Source organism: Macrobrachium rosenbergii, chromosome 32 (assembly GCF_040412425.1).
Source record: "Macrobrachium rosenbergii isolate ZJJX-2024 chromosome 32, ASM4041242v1, whole genome shotgun sequence".
NCBI lineage: Eukaryota > Metazoa > Arthropoda > Malacostraca > Decapoda > Palaemonidae > Macrobrachium > Macrobrachium rosenbergii.
This window is the reverse complement of record NC_089772.1, coordinates 6,023,300-6,048,223: the sequence shown is the minus strand read 5'-3', so window position 1 is coordinate 6,048,223 and position 24,924 is coordinate 6,023,300. Positions and strand designations below refer to the sequence as shown.

The window sequence follows — 24,924 nt, the reverse complement described above, 5'->3', positions numbered from 1 at the left end:
GATCAAAATAGCAACAGGTGAAAAAGAACCGTGAATATCGCCTTGTCCCCACGACACAAGTGGCAGCGATTGAAGCAGCCAGCTGTGTCTTGGACAACTGCGCTGCCTATGACAATCACTTAGATACCCTGGCAGTGCCGGACTCCTTCTACCTGTCAGGTCACCCATTTGAAAGTAATAAATGAAGCCATCCAATTTGTGGCAGAATATTTGAAGGCCTCAACGTGAGAGCATTGTTTGAACATTGGTGGGCGATGTTAGGGGAGACTACGGTAAAAAAAAAAAAAATAACAGAATAGCTGTCTTTCTCTTGAAACGCTACATGGTGTTGCCAAAAATTATATATATGTATATATACATCACACACACACACACACTATATAGTATATAAATATATACATGTATATATATACACATGCATATATATGTATATATACAAATATGTATGAATAAGAGATTACGATGACTGCTATCTATTACAATGAAGCAACGGAAAAACGGAAAGAACTTCAAGAACTTTAGATTTGATGGAATGTATTCTGAAGAAGATCACTGTTCTATGTTGAAAGGAAATTATGAGATACCGAATGATAAAGAGAATCTGTGATACAATAAAATTAGTAATAGAGACGAAATACATGTACCCAAAATTTTCTGTGAAAATATTTTTAAAAAATAATTTCAGTTATATATATGTATATATATGTATGTATATAGTGCTTCAAGGCCTTTCGACTTGAGTTTGCTACGTAATGGACGACAAGTCGAAAGGCCTCGCAGCACTCCATTGTTTCTCTTTCCTTTGTGGATTTTGTCTTTGTTTATATTTTCCTCACGTTCCATATTTTCGTGATTCAGTATATATATATATATATATATATATATATATATATATATATATATATATATATATATATATATACATATACATACACACACAGAAACACAATTTCCGATCCGAAGAAGAGAGAGAAATAGAGAACGTGCTCCTTGTTTTATTTGTATGAATTGAGTTGCCTAATCTAGCGCGACGGAGATTAAACAAAATGAATTATCGCAGGTGGCCAGGGAAACGTCTTTGATGTACGCCATGTCTCTAAGAGACAGCAGCAGCTGCCATTGAACGAGGATTTTTCACAATGGTCTCCTTTTCATTTATTTTCCCTCAGAGCTGAATGGAAACGAGGCCAATAATATCACAGATGATTCTAATAAAGTCCTCGGTTCGGGGTATCCAGCACCTTTGACGTTAGGAAATGCGTTTTCAAACATTTATGTTGGGACTCTAATAATTATACTAAATACTAGCTTGTGATGGAATTATACGAAGTGATTTTTTTCTCTGCTTACGAAAGAAAATTCTATTTAATATGGCATCTGTCATAATTAATCAATCTGGATAATGAATTTCTTCGTATCAGCTTTCCTTTCCTCTTAAAAGGTTCAAGAAATGTCTAAAACTTTTAAGTGGTTTCGCAAACAATACAAAAAAGTTTAAAAATGATTAAATTTCATTAAATTTCTTATTTACGTTATGGCTTACGCTACTTGAAAAGATTTAATGAATGCATTTTAGTTATCAAAAGAAAATTTTAACGAATTTTGCTGAACGGCAGCAAAAGTGAATTTAAGAGGCGTTTAGCATTAGAAGGGTCTCTCGACACAAACAAAATTTTTGAGTTGTAAGCCATCGAAGTTTTGGAAATTCAACCTGCTCTAATTTCTTTATTTTTCAAGATACAAATTTGAATTTAGTATGGAATGATGTATTTGCGATCAGGAATAGAATAGTATGCATAAAAAACTATATTTCAACCCCACCCTCTTTTCTGAAAAAAAGAGGACTATTTTAAAGCTGATCAGGCGAAACACGCCATATTCAAAAGTTGGGACGAGAGGCCCTTCTAATGTTTAGTATTAAATATTCCGTGTCCTTCTAAAGACCCGACATCATAAACTGAGGGTCTTGTAAACAGACAATCGTTCCTGCTGATCCTTCCCGGACGAGAGATGACCTTTTTCTGGCGGCGAAAAATTCCGAGAAATGACCGAAAAGTTTTGCATGCAATTGTCACTGATTTTATTCCGGTGCTGAAAGTTTGTGAGAGATAAGAAAAGGATTTTGGACAATTCTTTTGGACTATCGTATTTTTCACTTTGCCCTACCGAAATCTATTTTATCCGTCTGCATTAAATTATGATTTTTCATTTTAAACGCCGTGCTCGGATATGAAATGATAAATTTAGCTGAATTTAAGTGAAAATACTCAAAACGGTTTTCGTTTTTAGAACGGAATTTTACAGCCTAAAACTTGGAGGTGTTTCGAAGAAAGTTGCCCTTCACCTCCGTGAAATATATCTGTATCAAAAACCTTCACTTCATATCTGTAGACTATACATACACTGCAGAGACTTTCTTTTCATGTCTTCAAACTAGGACTTCACTGTATAACTTCCAATCATTACCATAAGCTATAAGGAATCATGGCAGAACTTCCAATTAAACTTCTACAAACTACGACTGCTCTGTAATTCTGTGAGCCGTAATTGTATAGAAGAGTCTCCCAGTTTGTTTGAGTGGATTATAAAGCTTTGCAACAAATTTTCATGGCAGAATACATTTTTCTTTTGGGAGTTAAGATTATTAGCAAACTCCATTTCACTTCTGTGAGTCGGTACACCATTGCAAACCTTGCAGTCCTGTGCTATGAATTAGCATTTAATTTCAAAATTTAATTATTCTGTGACTCATGACTCCATCGCACAATTTTGTTTCACTTCTGAGAGTTAGGAACACATTGCAGGAGCATTCATTCTGTTTTTTGCGTGGTATAATTACATTGCAGAGCTCTTCCCTTTCAATTTTGTAAATTAAAACTGCAACGTAGTACAGCCTATTTAAATGCTTTGATTTGGAACACCAATGTAAAATAACAGAATAAATTTTGAATCATTATCTCTCTTCGCTTCTCTAGAAATAATGCCGGATAAAGTAATTAATAATGTTAATTTAGAACTAACAAACGGTCGACCACGCAGGTGCCTTATGCAACTCGACGACTTTGAGGGGAAATAACTGGAGCGAGAGCTGCTCCACATGAATTGCTCCACCAGGAGATACGGAGCGTTGGCAGGAGAAATGTAGACGAGCGCTGCTTCCTGTTGCAGTAAATGACGGAGGGCTGCCGGCCTTCGCAAATAAACAGAGGCGTGGGAGGTCGCGGCAGGAACTGAAGTCCCCTCGGAACGTCTTATTCAAAGGAACCTTTCAGGAAAGGAATCGATCACGCTCCCTCTTCTTTTTTATCTTTGCTTCTCATCTTCTTTTATTGCTTATCAGTCTGGGGGATCGCTTTTAAAGGTCAATGTTCAGGTCAATTTTTCATTTGACATTCACAAGAATCTTTAGTTGCCACCGTCTCTCTCTCTCTCTCTCTCTCTCTCTCTCTCTCTGTATATATATATATATACTCTATATATACATATATGTACATATTTGTATATATATATATGTCTATATTTATATATATATACATATATATATATATATTTGTATATATATATATATATATTATATATATATGATATATGAAATGATTCTTTCTTCAATTTGCACTCCCCCCCTCTCTCCCCCTTTAATGATTTAAAAACAAATGTCATTTATGATGTCCCTCTCATCTTTTAAACCATAAACTTCAAAGCACACAGACACAGTATATATATGTGTGTATATATATATATATATATATATATATATATATACATATATACACACATATATATATATAAGGAAAAGGCAAGCAACCTCCCCAGGAATCTTTCTACTAATAACCCCAGCTGTAGCGTTTAATTATACCGTAACCGGAGTAGTGAAGACCATACCTTAAGTAAAAGGATCAAAAGAAGTAATGCTTATCGTATTGCAGAACATCGACATACAACCCCTGTGGTCTTGTGCTGCGTTAATTACCTTCTCTTGTGAGAAGTTGGCAGCTATATTATGGTAACTGAAGTGTAAGGTGCGTGTATGTCTGACATATACATGAATTCCTTCTTTTTAATTTTCTCATATGAAAATTACGCTCCTTCTCTTGTAGTTTAATGCCACATGAGCGTTTCCGGTATTTGGAGACATAATATACATGTATATATGCATGAATACAATTATATATGTATATATATATATGTATACATACATATATATATATATATATATATATATATATATATATATATATATATATATATATATATATATATATATATATATATATATATACAGGTGTAACAAGAGTTTATGCAAATACTTCGGGAAATGACAGAAAACGTAATTTTGAGCATAAAATGTTCTATAAAGATATGCATTTTAAGGCTTCGTTTGTATGTGAGGTGAATTCTTAATATAACCGTTTGTCAACGGCACTCCTCTCAGACTAGTAAGAAGGTGTACAAGATGTCGGAATAGTTTGGGATGGGGAGGGGGGTTAGAGGAGGAGGAGGAGGAGGAGGAGGATGGAGCGATTAAGCCGATGTGAATAAAATACCTCCCAATCAAATGGTATTCTTTAGAATTTGAACAAAAGAGAAAAAATTTATGCATCTCTGAAACTCTCTCCCTCTCCATGAATGGTATTCATCGAACACCGATAAAAAAAGAAAAGAACAGCAAGCCGAATTGAATCTCCCCTCCATCAAAGCCAGGCTCATTCATTAGACACCCATCAAAGATTTAAACTGTACCATTAAAAATCTCTCCCTCTCCATCAAAAGCATTCATCAAACACCATCATAGGCGCAGAACTAGTCACGACTCCTGATTCAACAATTCCATAACGACGAGGTGGCAGGACAGAGCACGCTAAAGCTCAACGATCACAAATGCAACATTTTCACTGCTTACTTGATACATAAAGTTATGCTGTAATGCTGTATGTTAATCATTAAAATTGGATAACTTGCAAGAAAAAGAATCATAATTAAAAGACAAGCAATCCACTTGCCTCATTCGTGTTATCCCCCCCACCCCCACATCCCAGGCTACTCTGACCTCCCGTTAACAACCCCCATCGCCCGAGAGTAGTGTTAATGATGAAAAGTTATTTTAAGATTCCTCTCACCGATAAATGCATGACTTTATAGTACATTTCCTGCTCAAAATTACTTTTTCTTTCATTTCCTGAAATATTTGCATAAACTGGTGCTATACCCTGCATATATATTACAAATACACCCCATTTTTTCATAATACTGTGTAATATGCTTACCACTGAAGAATTACCGACCAGGTGTAATGACATATTTTGTTATTTCTACATCATATATTCTATTTAAGTTGTGCGGCGGCCAAAATAATTACGCTGTAATATTCGTGTAACTGAGGAACTATGTCCTTTACACACGAGGACTTATTTGTCTGTGAGTCTCTGTTAACCGATATCAATGGTTAGTTTTTAGTTTTCCGTTAAAGAAAAATATTATGACGGCTTTGCCTGTCCGTCCGCACTTATTCTGTACGCTCTCAGATCTTAGAAACTACTGAGGTCAGAAGGCTGCAAATTGGTATGTTGATCATCCACCCTCTAATCATCAAACATACCAAATTGCAGCCCTCTAGCCCCAGTAGTTTTTATTTTATTTAAGGTTACAGCTAGCCATGATCGTGGTTGAAAGTTTCATGGGCTACGGCTTTAAGTTTCATGGGCCGTGGCTGTACAGAAAACTCCACTGCCCCGAAGAAACTTCGGCGTATTTTTTACTTGTTTGTCAAGATTTCGACTATCTCTATTTTAAAAAAATTTTTTTACCTATCTTATCAAGATAACTCCTTTATTCAATTCCATTTCATTTACTCATACGATTTCTAATTCCCTTTTATCAAGCAGATTTAGAATACTCTCTCCCTTCGCATTTAATTGTGTTCCTGTTTTATCATTATTCCACTTCCAAAAAAAATCTCTCATTCATACCTGTTACTTTATTTTTTTACTCTTTTTTCCACATTTTATCTATAAAAGTTGCTTCCCAGGGTAATAGGTCAGAGCCTTCTCTCTCTCTTCGTCCCAATAGTCACTAAAACTCTTTTTTATGGCTGAAATTAAGTTAATCATAGCCAATATGGCTCCATTATTTTAACGATTAGTCGACTTTCAGAATTACGGTCGTCTTCTCCCCAATAATAGGCTTCTTCAGTGTAATTCACTGTCTTGTGAATTACCTTCTGATCCTTGTTATCTCTCTAAAAAATAATCTTTTAAAACACAATTCATGGTCATTTGAATGAGAATGTGTTTCACGGGGTTAGATAATTAACTGATTTGTTTCATGCAAAAGCCCATGAATGAGCCATCTGTGACTACTAATTAGTTTAACAATAAGTATTAAAAACTGCATGTTTTAAATTTGTCATTTCATACTCAAATTTTTTTAAATGCAAATGGTATCTATTTACAATGACACAGCTCATCATTCATAACAATAAACTGCAATATGTGTGTTTTGCCTGTTTAACAAAGATAGTCTACGGGTAATGCAACCCACGTTTAAGGCTTACCCTTGTCAAACCTGGGTCCTTTTGCCTCTCGCTATAGTGTCCTCTACATAAAAATGCAGAGTAAAAGGTACCTTGGTTAAAGTTTCAGGACGGCACGTAACGTTCTTACGATCGGGACGTGCCGATGTGGCCCTCTCTCACGTCACATTGATTTTTTGACGGCGTGGACGCGGGCAATATGATGGAAAAAATAATTTTATCATCAAATCAAGTCAATATTGCCGCCGAAGTGACTAAGATCGATAGACACTTCATGCGTCAGTTTTAAACCTATCAGACTTTTCCCTTTGCGTTCATAAATCATCCAACAATAAGAGTCTTTTTCCTGTCACATGTGAATCTGGTTAGAACTTCGCACTGGACCTTGGCCGAACAGGTCTAGTTGCAGGCCGAGTGAGAGAGGGGTTCATCCTTCTAGAAGTGAGGGAAGGGAACTGGGCAGACCTATCTGCTATAATTATATTAAGTGAGAAGGTAACGGAACACCTGTCAGCCTATCGTTTCCAATATTTTCTTTGCAGTTAAACTTCGGAATTCTTTTTTCTTCAATTTTCGTAGTTTCCATATCATCTTCCTCCCTCGAGGAACAGGTCTGTCACCATCAATTTTTTGTCTGTTTTACTTTAGGGCCCCGACGTGATAAGGTTCCCGTTCTCTGGACCTACAGATATAATTACTTTCCCTTCACTGAAATAGAAACTAACAAGCACTCATTATACTTGGAGTTCAGCCTGAAAATCTAATCAAAGGGCATAAAACATGCTGTCGCATCAACAATGTGTAAAATCTTTTTTTCTCATTCTATTTTCTAATAAACTGTTATGTCTTAGAATATTAATTATCCTTTTACCCCATCCTTTCCTATCTGTTGACTCGGTCAACGCGGCTGTTAACGATTTACCGCAGTCTGAGACTGTTTTGCACAAACCGTTTGAATGCAGTGACACAAAAACTTCACGAACAAACCCACGTTGTCGAAGCCTTCGAGAAAACAAAAGCTCACATCAGCGACATGTGCACGAACCGCTGCAAAACTGAGCGAGATGGGATCTCCCATTCCGACGACCGAAGGGAACGAACGGCAACGAAAACAAGCGAGTTTTATCGCATTCTCCATAAAGAGGGAACAGCACTTATCCCCGGGACGACGGTGCTAGAGAACGCCGCCACAGTGTCTCTCTGGACCCGGTGAGTAAGTCTGTGGATGGGCGTCCCACCCGCCTCCTCCCCCACCCATATCAGGCGTCGCTGCAAGCACTCCGAGCACGAAAAAAGGAGGGGCGCCTATTGTGGTGATGTCATAAAGGCTCGTATGACGTCATCCACGCTTCTCTGGTCGGCTTATTACATCTTTTCTTATCGCGGAATTATTTGTTTGTCAAGCAGGCATAAGCTTTCATTACTTTTTGTCACTGAATTCTTATAGGATTTTTCAAAGTAAAGTCTTAGTTATTTGGACTTGGAATAACATTCTTATTTTTTTTCACACGTCTATGCATACCTCTTTCTATCTACATATCCATGTATACTCACGAATATGAATGTGTGTATATATACAGTATATACATACACACACATACATATATATATGTATATATATATACACATGCATGTGCTTGTGTATACATAAATACGTAGATAGACAGAGATAGGCCTAGATGTGTGGAAAAACTATGTTATTCCAAGCCAAAAAACATAAGAATATATACTATATGTATGTATGTATGTATGTATGTATGTATGTATATATATATATATATATATATATATATATATATATATATATATATATATATATATATATATATATATATATATATATATATATATGCCTGGTTAACCAAGTGCACATGTAAGCATAAAAACGCCCATTTCATCCTTACGATCTACTGCATCCGAGAAGAGTAGACTTTGGAGCCTCCAACTGCAAATTGTAACATTAACACTCTTCTATCTGACCTGGCAATTTGCAGTATTACCAGACCGACCCCCGTTATCAATTCCTTTGGTTTTTGTTTTTTCATGGTCTGTAGGAAGTAGTTCCATTAGTTTAAAGTCTGCCCTTCGCATGTCGGACCACCATGCCAGGTGCAGGTTTAATCTCTCTTTTGTGGTGCTTCCTAAATGTTTGGGACTTTCTGCTCTTAGTGGTCTGTGAGACGTGCACGGTGGATTTCGCTGTGTGTTTTCTGTATGTGGGCATAAAGATTTATGTAAACATTCACATTTGTTTATACGAAGCAAATTTAATTTTTCTATAGTTTTTTATCTATATAAATTTATATAATTTCTATAGATTAAAGGCAACCAGATGAATTTCACATATGAAAGCAAGAATATAACACCGAGGGTGATCGTTGAGACGTCTTCGTCAATCGTTAAGAAAAAAAAGGTGGAAGGTAGCGCAGGGAATAATTCTGAGGAAAAGATCACTTGTGATATAATACACCTGGGTTTTAAGAACCTAAACAAATATATGAACGGTAACGGGGTAATCCAGAACAACGAAGGATTACGCATAAGACCTCGGATATCAAGAAGAATGCAGGGAAGGACAGGAGGAGTTCGAGATCAACAAGCCAGGTCATCCCTGGGATTAGGAAAAGCAAACAACAGATGTTGGGAGGAGCACACAAATACATAGGTATATATGATATATATATATATATATATATATATATATATATATATATATATATATATATATATATATATATATATATATACCCCAGTGTGGCTGTTTCTCCCTAATGCACCAGTACCTGATGAAGAAGACTGTATGCCTTCGAAAGCTTGCACTTTGAAAATTAAGGAATCTGGAATCTAAGCCATCCCGTCTTATTGGAGCCTAACATGATTAGTATAAATACACACACAAGCACACGTATATATTATATCTGTATATATATGTATGTATGTATGTATGTATGCACAGGGGAGATGAATGATTTGGTGCAAGGGATCCAAGACAGGAATGTATTGTCTTCACCATTGCCGTTCAATGTCTCTACGGTGGAGTGAATAAGAAAGTCAGAAAAAGTACAACAGACGGAGGTGGAAAGATGTGGGAGGAGAAATTGAGTAATGAACTGAATTTGGAAAGGGTGGTGTTTGCAGATGATACAGCATAGCACTGCAGAAGCTAAGAAAATAGTTTGAAAGCATTGGTAACAGGAGAAAATAAACAGGAAGCGTGGCCGAGAGCAAGGTTATGTGAGTAAAAGGAAGCCATGGAACTGAACGAAGAATGTAGCCTAAATATGGAAGAATGAAAGTGGTTGATTCATGGTTTTAGACAGTAAATATAACAGATGATGGTAAGATGAGAGAAGAATTAATTCGCCGAATAGGTGAAGCAAGAAGAATAGCGCAGGTGCGTTTAGAAGATCTGAAGTTACTTAGGTCTATGGAAGCTCAGATTGGAATTTATGGAGAGATTGCTGACCTACCTCTCCTTTATGGAAGGATCATGAATGTGAACGAAAGATATAAAAGGTTCAAACTATTTAGATGAGCTGTTTGAGTAGTATGGATTGCCCATAAGGAAACGAAAAGGTGAGAAATGAGGTAATATATAGCATTAGTAACCAGTTCGTGTAAGTAAAAGGTACGACCGCCAGTGCACATCACGTGGCGCACTGTAGGCATTACATGAGGTTTTTGGCAGTGCCTCTACGCCCCCTAGCTGCAACCCCTTTTATCCCTTCTAATCTACCTCCTTTCATATTCCCTTTCTTCCATCTTACTTTCCACCCTCTCCTAAAACTCCTTTCATATGGCAACTGCGAGTTTTTCCCCTTGATACACCCACCTTTCAAACCTCTTGACTCTTAACTTCCGTTTCAACGCTGAATGACCTCATAGGTCCCAGCGCTTGGCATTAAGCCTAAATTTCATATTCCATTCCATTCAGGTTAAAGAAGTGTGGTAGTGACTGTTGTTCTGTCTTTTTCTATGGAGCTACATCTGTTTGGGGGAAACGGCCTAATTTGTACGAACTCGGTTCCTCCTCACACCTTTTCTTCATAAGCTTTTCTTCAGCTCTTAAATCCGAAAGGGATAGAGGTGATCTAACTTTTCTTTCTGTGGTGGGACCCGAGCCCTCTGAGCGTTGTAAGAATCAGATTACTGCAACTCACAATACTATGTTGAAGACTGTTAATCGATCTCAGGTTATGCGTACTTCTGTCTACTGAATTCAGATATATTAAAGTAGAGGTCAAACAGCCCTTGCCTCACCTCATATATATATATATATATATATATATATATATATATATATATATATATACACACACACACACACACACACATACACATATATATATATATATATATATTTATATTATATATATGCACATGCACATTTACACACACACACACACATACATATATATATAGACATACATATATACTGTATTATGTATATACATTTACAGCCATGTCAACCTACGTCTACCATTTCAGTTATTTCATTACAAACTCCCATGCATACGAAGCCACTGAAATTAGTGACAAGCAAACAGCACTGCAAAGAGACCGGGACTAATAGACGCCAAAATTACCATTTGGATTTTTGAGCCCGGAGGACGGAAGCTGTCAGTTTCCGGGGCGCGGCGGGAGAGTGAGGGGATTTAAAGGGAAAAAGTAAATTGAGTTGGCGACTAAAAATATCAGTTAGATATTTTGCACCACGTGGTGGACTTAATGACAAAGAAACGTGGCATTGATGAAGTGGGAGTATTTAATTATCTCTATGGCTTGGAAGGGAGATTGATTATTAATTGCCTCTGAGGTTGACAGGGAAGCTTGGGTATCATCTGTGAGGGAGACTGAATATTTAGCTCAATTGATGACGGGATCTTGAAAATTCATCGATTATATCAATAAACAATATTTTGCCTAATTGCTTTTTGAGAAAGATATTGTGTCGATAATGTTTATATTGTTACAAAAATTTGTTAATTTCCTCAATGACCGAGAAGTGTATTTCTAGTGTGTAGTTCTGTAATGAAAGATAATTTTTAAGTATCATACAAAGTGAAGTGAGACACCAGTGTCGCGATTAAGTTACAACTGAAGACTCGTATCCCAAGCGAAATTCATTATTATTATTATTATTATTATTTGTGCATCAAACTTTAGAACCTCTTACGAAATTTCTGTTCATTCTTTGTTTTCGTAACAATCCTCCGACTATTTATCAAACAATAGAAACAAGTAGAAACAAAGCCATTGCCTGCTAAGTTCGCTTTCGGAAGAGGGGGGGATAATTAACACCCATTGAAGAAAGTTACACTAAAAAGCTGACGACATGATTCATAAACAAATTATATATATTTATAAATATACATACAGACACACACACACACACATATATATATATATATATGTATATATATGCGTGCATGTATGATGTGTGTGAAAGTTGTATATCATGGCACTATGCAGCATATGTTTGAAAGTCTACAGACTTCTTTTTTATAAATATGATGCTGAATTAACACTGCCTCATCGATTATTCCTTATTTTTGTTGTAACGAGCAATTCTTCATTTTTAACAAAAAACATTGTACAGTGGGACTATATTTACATATAGGTATTGTTTCCTAAAACATCTACGGATCGGAAATGAACATTCTAGTTAGCACTCGTCTGTGAGGATCTACAAAATATTGTATAAGAAAAAAGTACTAGTTTCCCTTTAAAGAATCATTCTTCGCAGTTATACATCAGTATTTGTATCCACCTCTCTTATACTTGCGGACAGAAATATAAACTCGAAAATACATACAATCAAAAATACATATATACAGGTTTTTGTGTAGAGACAGTTATAATTCATACGTTAATTTACTTACTAGTCTGTTTCTATCGCTTGTCATAAAAAGTGCCTTGTATATGAACATCTGCGCCTAGGAAGACTGGGGAAAAACCACTTGTAGCGGCAGACTCCACCCGTTAGCGGACTTCCCGTCTGAGCTGAGCTGAAACTCGCGAGAAAGACTGCCGAGAGACTGCCGATAGCCAAGCAGGGAGAATACCGCTAGATGAGGTATTCCCTTCAGTGTTTCACTCTGGACTTATGGACTTATTATCTTTTTACAGTAGTTTATATTTTTGTTTTCTAATTCTTTAGACCGGCTTCTAATGGACATAAAAGTCGAGTCAGTGACATAAGCTGGGAAATATTCTCGTCTTTTAGCTTTCCTGTTTCTCGTCGATTTCAGTCACTTGTTTTCGTTTTGCATTCATTTCTAAAACGTCCGGAAATCTGCAAAGAAAGAGAAAAGCGGAGAAGAGCGCGAATCTAGCGCACATTCATCGCACGTTCGAGACCGTAAACATATCAAAGGGCGCAAATATAACCTTCTCTTCTTCATTCTTTTCCTCTTCTTTTACCATCTCCTCCCGCTCTCCATCCTCCTTCTTCCTACCCTCCAGCATCAGTCCCTCCCACCACAACCCCCCCCAACGTCCCCACACCCCTCCCACTCCTCCTCTCCTCTCAAGTGGTTCTTTCCTTTATCGTGTTTCTGTGCTTCGACAGCTGAGTGACTTCCGTCAAGGGTGTGCTCCTACGGATCCGTGCTATTTATTTCTCAGGTCTTGCCTTCATAGTTTTTATGTTCTCCTGTTTTTTCTTGTTGTTTATTTTCTCCTTTGTTAGCTGGTGGTCCGATTCTGTTGAAGAAGTATTTCTTTCATCTCTCTTTCTCTTTCTCTTTCTAATTTCCTTTTATTATCTATCTATCTGTCTATTTGTCTAGAGCTAAGAAAACAGCTTCAGACCCTCCCTCTTCCCGTAGTCTTCTGTCTTTGTGCGTGGGTGTGTGCAAGCCAGTAGTCTTTTCACTGGTGGTTTAGTCTGCATGCATTAAACTGCTTCAATGCTCATATCTTTTTGTCTTCAAGTTCTTGTTTCCTATCTCCATATGTACGGTTGCTTAGATAGTTTATTATTATTATTATTATTATTATTATTATTATTATTATTATTATTATTATTACCTCCTTTTTCTGAAGCTAAACCTGGATTCAGTTAACCTTTATCTGGTATCATAGTTTTTCAGGCAAAGAAAGAAAATGCTATGAATTCAGTTACTGCATTTTCCTGGGAATTCCTCTAAGAAATTGATTTTGACCTCTTCATGCTCTTCTTGCGGAGACCATAGGAGAGATGTCCATTATGCAATTAGTGCTGGCATTGCCTTTCTTTAAATTCCTCTCCCTGTCATCAACTTTCCTTTCATCTTCGTCATCTGTATGTCTATGAAGTGAATTAATTACATACGCGTTGACACTTAAACGGAGATGAATATATAATTTAAATTTACTAGAGACTTCTTTCTACGCGAAGGACGCATTTTGGTGACTGTAATACACATAAAAGTGTTTCACAGGACGTATGAAACTTCTAGAACTGTAGGACTTCCAGGTAATTAGATGAGAAAGCTTTTGTTAAATAATTCACGATGTTGTGAAAAACTGTTGTTTAATAATCATCCACAGTTAAACAGATAAGTTGCATTATTTATAAAAGATATAAACTAAGACTTTCAACAACCTCAACGTTCTTTGAACGTAAACACTGAGGAGGAACACCGTTCACGTGTTTAAAAGTATTTGTTTTCATCTTGTATAAATAATACAATTTGTTTATATAACTGTGGATTTTTATTACAGACGAGAAAGCTTTTAAGATAAATGCGAGACTTCCAGAGCTAAGGATTTTTCTAGTGGTCAGGCTGAACAAGGAGGAGATTACCGAGGCCGCAAGATAAATGGGTATGTGGAGTCCGCGATCTCTACTCGCTAGAATTGCAGAGACTACAAGGGCGTATAAAACACAGGAAAATGACAAACATTCCAACTGCTGTGAGATACACAGAATGCGTACTTCCTATACTTATAACAAGAAAATAAAAAACGTTCTTCCTATGCTTATAACAAGAAAATAAGAAGTCAAAATATCTTCGAGATTACTAGAAATACACAATCATTGATCCCAGTAGAAGGAATGAGTCATTGCTGGAAATGAGAGATTATAAGATTCGTGGAATTCCTAATAACTCTCAAAACTGTCTCAGAAATGTATCAGTCTTACTTGACGTTCTCTGGAAGCTTCTCTGGAGGATTTATGACCACCCTTTGAAGTTAATCCTTTCCAGGATTGCAAGGGGATTGAGTGAATTGTTTCTTTAGGTGAAATATCCTTTGTTGCTCTCGTCCTGATTCTGTTTTGTTTTCGATGTTCTTTGGCGTTGGGAACTGTTGCTTTTGTCAAGAATTACGAGTAGATGCAACCAGAATATCTATCTGAAGAAGGGGAAGAATGCAATAATGACAGGATAGGAATAACTAAGATGTGAAGATCAGAGGGAGGGGAAAATATACAAGAAAAAGAGAAGAGAAATGATGGCAAAATAGAATAAAAAAAGAGAATGTGAGGAAAACGAGGTGAAAGGGCGCTGAGAATAAATGTAGGAATAATCAAACTAAGAAAATACCCAACACCACTGATGAGAAGAAAGAAAATATTTAGTCTGTATAAAAGGGTAAGGAAGAGAGGCACCCAGCAAGAGAGAGAGAGAGACGAAGGGAGAAATCGAAAACACGAACAAGAAAAAGGTGATAATAGATGACTAAAAGGGTAGTCATCGTCCGCTCAATATCTACGCCATTCTGAATGTGTGTTATCGGTTCTGGCTATCTCTCTTCCTTTAATTCTTCTGTCTATAAGCCTAGCTTTTCTTTTTCTGTCTCTCTTCCGTTACTCTGCGTCTTTGTCTCCACTCTTCTCTCCTCTCTCTTCCGTCTCCGTCTAGTCACAGGGGAAAGACGTGTGAGGTGTCACTTACACGAACTTAAACTTCTGCATAAAAAGCAAAATGAAAGTTGCCCAACCTAGCGAATAGGAAACGGACGTAATAATCCAAAAATAAACGAATAAGCAAAACGGAAATGACTGTGGTAGGAAGAGGACGCACAGGAAATGAATAAGTCTCCCACCAAGAAGTAATTTAAGAGCCACTTCTATTGAATTTATGATACACCCAATAAATGATGGATGTTGAACCGCCGAGGGGAATGAGTTACGCAGGAAGCAGAGGGTTAAGACTCTTGTCTTGTTTCTCTTAGTGATTATTATTATTATTATTATTATTATTATTATTATTATTATTATTATTATCAAAATAGTTTAACCAGACCACTGAGCTGATGAACAGCTCTCGCAGGGCTGGCCCGAAGAATTAAAATGAAATGGTGTACCAGGTCTGAGCCATAGGCTAAGCGCTGAGACTAAATGATGAATGGATAATGAGATTTTAGAAATAAATAAGCGAAAAGGCATATGCTTCCACACTAGAACGCACGCACAAACCTCTCAGTAATGACGATAACAATTATCATTCTTAGCAGTAATAATAATAGTGCGTAGTATAGTGTTTATGCACTTACGATATTAATAGTATGTTTTCGAAGCAAATTAATAGAACAAGCAGTAGTAGTCTCTTGGTAATGAATAACTACAGTAATATCATTACCCTCGTTTTTTTTGTAATACTGTAGGAGTACAGCAACCATAAGTACTACTAGTACTACTGCTGCTACTACTAACACTACCATTACAATTACAATCATGAATCGCTTGTAGAATCAGTCGCTCTTAAAACACATGCATAGTTATTGAGAGATGGTGTTTTATGGCTAAAGATATGAAAAAAATATTAAAAACAACGCAATATGTGTCTATCTATAAATAAAGTAAAAGTATACGGGGAAATATGATAAATTTATTGTTGAATGAAAATCCTAGATACGTGGCTAAATGAATTAATATATAATTAATACAAGGGTTAAATGAAATAGAGCATTAAATAAACGGAATATAGGAATATTGAATACATGAAAGTAAACAACCAATAAACTAGTAAAGAGCGAATTACAAAAGTAAACAAAATCACGAATCAGACACGATGATGAAAATATCAAAAGGTACATATGCAGTTGAATATTCAAGCACACGAACACATCGACAGTCATATAGATTATCAAAAACGTAAAACGTTAACGCTAATTACATAAATATTCAAGCATCAATGCAATCAACAGGCAAATGAAAATTCAAACAAATAAGTTTATCAACCGATAATGACCGAACAAATAAAACCAGCAAAAGAATAGAGGTAACAAGAACGCGAGAGTACCAAAGGAAGCCCAGGTTGAACAGCGTTCTAGGTTATCGGCGATATTTGTCCGATAACTCCCATCGACAGGTGACATCAGAGATTGTTGCCTGATTATGGTCGATGTTCGATTCGGTTTTGGTTAGAATGAAAGGGAGCTGTTGGGGAGGACGCCGCGACAACATCACCGAGATCTGGTTGGAGTGCCTCTTTGCATGTATCTTTATCGCAGAGTGCTGTGTTTAAGAATGCCACTTGATTGGAAAATAAGGGAGGTTCAGGGACTCAATATGGGTATTTTGATTTCTTTATATATACAGTATATATATATATATATATATATATATATATATATATATATATATATATATATATATATATATATATATATATATATAATAAAAAGCAGATGCGCATTAAACTACCTGCCCAAAGGGCAAGTTTTGGATAGTAGGAATTAATAAACGAGAGACTGATTTCAGTGAAGGTAATGTATGCTTTGCCTTACTCTGCTACATGAACCATTGCCGCCATTATAGTTGGAAAAATCTTGAAGAAACAGTCATCTATAAGTACGTATATATTAACAAAATTGTAATGGAGACAAAGAACACAAAAGTCAAGTCAAATTGCGTGGTTTGTGCAACTCGACCAGAAAAAATAAATGAATATTGAAAGCCTCGATTTGAAAGTCTGAAAAGGTGTAACTGGTCTTTGGCTGTTAACTTTTCTTTCTTCTCTGCGCCTTGGACTGTTTGTCCGATCATTTTTTCTTTTTTGCATTTATATTTAATTTGCTAACTGACGTTCCTAAGCTGTAGTCCAAAGTGAATTGTTCCCTCAAAATGTTTGTATAAAATATGCTATCTAATGTTTAGAGCTGCCTTGTATGTTGTTCATAGCTGGATATGACAATATTTATGTATATATATATATATATATATATATATATATATATATATATATATATATATATATATATGTGTGTGTGTGTGTGTGTGTGTTATATGTATGTATGTAAGTGCGCTTACAAATACATGCAACATTTAGCTGTTATCTAAATAGAGGGTGGTTCCATAAAAAAAAAACAATAATCACTGCTACATTCATACTTAACTGCTGAAACTGGGTGCATGACCACGTGCTGGAAACTAGCACAATATTAGCCCTTATATATAACTGTACGGGAGGCTCATTAGCATCACGTCAAATCCCCCCACTTTTGAGCCATTCATCTCTAATTTGGACGCAATTTCGCTCTTCCTGGCTGTTGCAGTCCCTTTTCCAGTACCCCTTCTATTCCATCCTTCCAGAACTTTGCTGCTCTTCTTCTTCTTCTTCCATCTTAAACCTGCTAATTATACATTTCTCCTGCCAAGCCAATGCCCTCTGTTCTTGCCACAAGACCAAACCACCTCAACACCGGTTCTTCCTTTCACCTGTCTACTCAAGTATACAAAGTAACGTTATTATACCTCTAAAATTCGTACAGATTTTCCTATCACCTTCACCACTATGCGTTGCAACAACATTGTCTGACCCTCACCCATTCCTTCTGAACGTTCCCCTCATCGAGCAATATATTGCATAATTGGTCAGCCACTTAATTAAACGTCACCACCTTACTCAGACATCCCACTTGAAGCCCCTTCAACTCATTAAGTGTTTCCAATCCCCGACTTCTTAATTGTACTCCTTAGAAGCTCAATATTCAATTCTACAGGCAAACCTGATCAAACCTAGCCTTTTTCCCCTCTTGTTTCATTCAGTCTTGGTTCTCTTTTGCCTTACGCAATCATCGCTTTCAAAGCAATTACTCCATCATCCTGTATACCTGTGCATGATCATTTCTTCTACCATGCCATGACATCTTAGGTATGTAACTGCTTCACTAAACCTTTCATTTCATTCCATCTTCCGATCCCTTTATCCTTGCTGGTTCAATGACAACAACCTGAAATTTTAGACATTATCTACTCGTAACACCTCCATGCCTTTAACCATAATCCTTACTTCATTCTTTTTAACCTTGTATGCTTCTCTCGTTCCTTTTGCACTAAATTCAGTTGTCTAAATTATATTGACATACATACTTTCGACCCCCCTCTTCAAGTTGACGTTGAACCTGTCTTCACTTTTACTTCAACTAAACAGTGAACAGATATATGTTCAACCAATCTCTGCTCAAATCGATTTAGGCCTTTGATTGCAGCCAGGTTGAAGAAGGCCCAGGGACTAGCAAACTTCTGTTTAGCGTGTTCCCAAGTACATCTGGACCTTTCTAAATATTGTTTATAAGACTATTTTGAACAGGGACAACATCCCAAAATCTGTATTAGGGATAACTGCAAGCAAAAGTCTATATTTGTATATGCCACAACATAATCATCAAAGTTATTTTGAGAAAGCTTCGGGTCTAAAAGTATCTTTAGATAAACACATCTGTCTCAAAATATTGTCTTTAGGAATACTCTGGGAAGTCTTTTGAAAAGTAAACTGGAGAGTATCTTTAAAAAGAGAACTATCTAGAACAAAATCTGGAGTTGCAACTCGAAAGCACTTCCAAGTTGTCCGACGTAAAATACCTCTGACGGACTCATCTCCACTTCGGTTCCTCAAAGGAGAATAAATAACAAATAAAAAAGATTTTTTTACTTTTACACTATGAAAGCTTTAATGGGTGTTGACTAGTTATAAAGAGCTTTGAGTAAAACAAAACAAAAATCTGAGTATGGATTCTTTATGAAAGCAAATATTACGAAAACCAGTAAATAACTTGAGTATCTTCCAAACTGGCGACGCTCACTAGATTCCAGACGCTATAAGGGAATACACTTTAAGAAGAAGCTTTAAGAGAATGTATGGTTCTATCTTGAGATATGCCTTAAGTGCTATGCGTTGTAAAATCACAGGAGCATATAGGAGGAAAATTTTAAAATAGACAAAACAAATCTAACTGCAAATTATGCAACAACCTGCAAATAGTAAACACTTAGGATAATAAACGTGGACTGACCATCTAGATTACTATGCAATGGAACGTTAAACCTCCAAAATGTGAAGCAACATGAGAAACAAAAACAAAGGAAATGGCAAAAGAGGCTCCGCAGACTCTGGAAATGAAAATTAAGAGAAATTTCCTAAAAATAAAATAAAATAAAATAAAAACATGGAGGCATCCGCAAACTCCAGCAGCCCGTAGATGCCAACCACCGCAAGAAAATGCAACCGGATAACGATTACCATGTAAAGTGACCGAACAGATTTCACCTTGAACTCAAACTGCTGCTAATGTCGGGAGAATCCGACGCTGATGTAAGGTTATGGCCGGGAAAGTGGATGTTTTAAGTGGTTAAGGTTTCTTGGAATAGGGTCATGCTCAGTAGCTATTATGGTCTGGATGTCGGCATGAGAGAGAGAGAGAGAGAGAGAGAGAGAGAGAGAGAGAGAGAGAGAGAGAGAGAGAGAGAGAGCTTTAACAATGCATGCTCTCACGTAAAGTATCACATCCCTGAAATTCGAGAGAGAGAGAGAGAGAGAGAGAGAGAGAGAGAGAGAGAGAGAGAGAGAGAGAGAGCTAACAACGAATGCTCTCACGTAAAGTATCACATCCCTGAAATTCCTAGAGAGAGAGAGAGAGAGAGAGAGAGAGAGAGAGAGAGAGAGAGAGAGAGAGAGAGAGAGAGAGAGAGAGACTTAACAATGCATGCTCTCAGGTAAAGTATCACATCCCCGAAATTCAGAGAGAGAGAGAGAGAGAGAGAGAGAGAGAGAGAGAGAGAGAGAGAGAGAGAGAGAGAGAGAAGACAGCTTTAACAATGCATGCTTTCACGTAAAGTATCACATCCCTGAAATTCCTGAGAGAGAGAGAGAGAGAGAGAGAGAGAGAGAGAGAGAGAGAGAGAGAGAGAGAGAGAGAGAGCTTTAACAATGCATGCTCTCACGTCAAGTATCACATCCCTGGAATTCCTAAAGAGAGAGAGAGAGAGAGAGAGAGAGAGAGAGGATGTTATCACTGAACAAGCATTCACATGCAATATGGTACTCATATAATTTCTTTCATAAAAGAGAGAGAGAGAGAGAGAGAGAGAGAGAGAGAGAGAGAGAGAGAGAGAGAGAGAGAGAGAGAGAGAGAGAGCTTTAACAATGCATGCTCTCACGTCAAGTATCACATCCCTGGAATTCCTAAAGAGAGAGAGAGAGAGAGAGAGAGAGAGAGAGAGAGAGAGAGAGAGAGATGAGAGAGAGAGAGAGAGGATGTTATCACTGAACAAGCATTCACATGCAATATGGTACTCATATAATTTCTTTCATAAAAGAGAGAGAGAGAGAGAGAGAGAGAGAGAGAGAGAGAGAGAGAGAGAGAGAGAGAGAGAGAGAGAGAGAGAGAGAGAGAGCTTCTTTTACAATACATGCTTTCGCGTAGAGTCATATCCCTGAAACTCCTAAAAGATAGAGATAGACAGACAGTATGATACTCATATAATTTCTCTGACAAAACACAGGCAGAGAGAGAGAGAGAGAGAGAGAGAGAGAGAGAGAGAGAGAGAGAGAGAGAGAGAGAGAGAGAGAGAGAGAGAGAGAGAATTGGAAACTAGAGGCAGAAAGATTTGAGAAATAGCTAGCTGCAGGGGACATAGCAAGAAGTGTGAATGGAGAAAAAAATAAATAGAAAGAGAGAAAGGGAGAGAGAAGCCCGGGAAAATAACTGCAAGGGAATGGGGTATAAAGTGACACAAGAGAAAGGGAAAAAGTGCATTTGGAAGAGGAGAGAAAACAGGGAGTGAATTAAAAAAAAAAAGAGATGAAATGAAAAAGAAACAGATTGGATGTAGAGCTAAGAATGAAAGCAATAATTGAATTGACGAATGAGTGACGAGCGTAGATAGAGACGTAAAGAAGCAGAGTGCTGAAAGAATATTTCAAGTAATTAATCGATGCTGAAAAAATGTACTAAAGAAAAAATAGCTAATAATTGAGGCGAATGTAAAGAAATGGTGTAAAAGTAAAGAAAATTAAACATTTACGGCTGTTCAAAGAAAGCAGGGTAAAATAGAAAAAGGGATATAAAGAGAGGAATGCTGACAGTGTAAAAGGTAAGAAAAGAAATAAACAAGTAAAAAATGCGCCGAAGTTTCTTCGGCGCAATCGAGTTTTCTGTACACCGTATAATCAAGGCCACCGAAAATAGATCTATCTTTCGGTGTCTTGGTATAATGCTGCATGAGCCGCCAACCACGACCCGGTGGTGGCCTGGCCTATATCGTTGCCAGACGCACGATCATGGTTAACTTTAACCTTAAATAAAATAAAACTACTGAGGCTAGAGGGCTGCAAATTTGGTATGCTTGATGATTGGAGGGTGGATGATCAACTTACCAATTTGCAGCCCTCTAGCCTCAGGAGTTTTTAAGATCTGAGGGCGGACAGAAAAAAGTGCGGACGGACAGACATAGCCAGCACAATAGTTTTCTTTTCAGACAACTAAAAAGAGGAAAAAACTGACTGATGGAAATTTAGACAAAAGGGAATATCGTGAATAGCTTTTAGACAGAGGAGCAGAAATGACAAAATTAATGAACTAATAAAGAGGCCGACTGCTGGAATAGAGAATAAAATCAAATAAAGGAAATAAAGAAATGGAAAGTGGCAGAGACCAACTCGTACGAAACCGGTGCTTACTTGTAACTTTCCGACGAAAAATACGTTTTTAAAACTTTCTAATTGTCGAAGTTTTAGAGGAAATCCAGATTAGGGAAAATAGTTTTCTGGTCGGAGAGTAAGCGAAATTGCGAAGCCTTTTTTTTTTTATGCAAAGGCCGATGGGACGGCAATCTATACACATTTAATAACTGTTTCAAGCTTTTTGAAGGCGAGATATAATTCTATTAAGACAAGTGTATTTAAGTTGTAATAACATACCGGCAAAGTATGAGGGAATCTAGAAGGTTAGTCATGACCAGAGAGACGGTACGTACCATCCTGAAGCTCAGACCAAGGAATTCGGATTCTGCATTAGCTTATTGGTGACAGGTGCGTTTTTCGATGCTATACGGAGTTACACAGAAAAAAGTATGCAAATACGCAATGCATTGATATTATTAGTATCGTCGTTATCATAAGGGTCTATCCTTAAATAAGAACTGCAAAGTAAATAGAGCAAGGTGAATTAAAAAAAGTTGGACTCCTAAGTGCGAAGAAACAGAAAAGAACAGAGGTCAAGTAAATGGCAGAAACCAATGCAGGTGGGGCCAACGGGAGGTTGCAAAGAACTTTCAGTAGTGGACGATCCACGCCTAACCCAGTAAAAAATTAATCGAGCTTCTTGGAAGACGGCAGACTATGGGCTAGAAGGAAAAGAGAGGTAAGGAGACTGACGGATGAGGAAGGGAATTTTTTTCATTGGCTGACATGCTTCAGGCTGCTTAATGAAAAAGAGAGCTACCATCCCGGTTGAAGGAAAACTGTCTCGAAAGGAGAGAATAGAAGAAAAGCCTAAAAAAGATTTAAAAAGGATAGGGTATGGAGCACTCAAATATACATACATACACACATACATACATATACACACACACACACACACACACACATATATATATATATATATATATATATATATATATATATATATATATATATATATATATATATATATATAAACAAGTCAATAGCTGGAAGCTTCATAGTAGCTATCAAGAGGGTATCCAGGAAAATGCAGCACGTTTATAAAAACAACAGTTTTTATATATAAATAAACTGTTGTTTTTATGTACGTGCTGCCCTTTCCTGGATACCCTCTTTTATGTTTATATATATATATATATATATATATATATATATATATATATATATATCATACATACATACACACACACACACACATATATATATATATATATACATATACATAAAGGATAATGTCACTGTCAAGGCATGGCAATTATGGTTGCTTGCATAAAACATTATCATGTAATTCACAAGACAATGTTTTGCAAGATCTACTTTCCTCAAGACAGCAACTTTTTCTTTATTTTTTTACCATAGAAAATCGAAAGCCGACCTTCAGTTTGACGTCATGAACGAAATTCACGACTCTCGTCTCTTCTGCAACCCCCCCCCCCAACCCCGCGCCCCCCAACCCTGTCCTTATCCTCCAGAGGCTCGGCTCCTAAGGTAGGCGATTGATTCTGCGACGTCACGAAGACACTTACGAATGCATTTTCTTAATATTTAATGTCTGAGAGGAGCAGTGCACGAAATATGTAGTATACTGTAGAATTGTCTGGATCTCTTTGCTTTAATTATAACAGTTTATTTTCCTTATACGGATATTTTTCGCCTATATTTACATAGATGTGGTGTTTGTCGGGGCTCACTTTTAGTGTGACATTTTATTGGTTTTACATAATTAGTTCACATACTAGTTATCCTCAGGGGTCAATGCTTCGTTGTGTAACCAGGGTTCAATAGAAGTCAATCAGCCTAAGAGTCCACTAAATTTGCCTCGACGTCTATCACTGTCTTTTCGTCTTCCGTCAATTTGTAAGCCCTGAGCCCTTCAAATCTATAAGTCTGTCAGTCAGAATCATTCTGCTGTTATACAACTGAGACCATGATGTTGATTGACGTAGTTTTAGTTTTCTGTAAAAGAAAACTATTCAGATGGCTTTGTCTGTCCGTCCGCAATTTCTCTGTCCTCACTTTTCTGTCCGCCCTCAGATCTTAAAAACTACTGAGGCTAGAGGGCTGCAAACTGGTATGTTGATCATCCACCCTCCAATCATCAAACATACCAAATTGCAACCCTCTAGTCTCAGTAGTTTTAATTTTATTTAAGGTTAAAGTTAGCCTTGATCGTGCGTCTGGCAACGATATAGGACAGGCCACCACCGTTACGAGGTCGACAGTTTCATGGGCCGAGGCTCATACAGCATTATACGTTGCACAGAAGTTTCTTCGGCGCAATTTTCACTTGCTTTTCTTCTGATATAAATATACCTGTGAAATTGTGTTTGTACATCCAATATTGAGTGCCTTTCACTTTATAAACTTTATATATTTTATAAACTTTATATGCCAGTCTGTGTTCATTCTCTGACTTTTCTGAGCTTGTGGGACATGTCTGTGAGTCTGTTACAGTGTCTCATGCCAATTCCTGTTCTGTGAATTCTGTCACTGTGTCTG

At 37.0% G+C, this 24,924-nt stretch overlaps 1 protein-coding gene across 7 annotated transcripts in view; it reads right to left on the bottom strand.

Annotated features, from left to right (window-relative positions):
• Positions 1-24,924, bottom strand: part of LOC136855625 (zinc finger protein 385D-like) — a 1,128,591-nt gene that overhangs the window by 409,423 nt on the left and 694,244 nt on the right. The gene's annotated exons all lie outside the window — the stretch shown is intronic.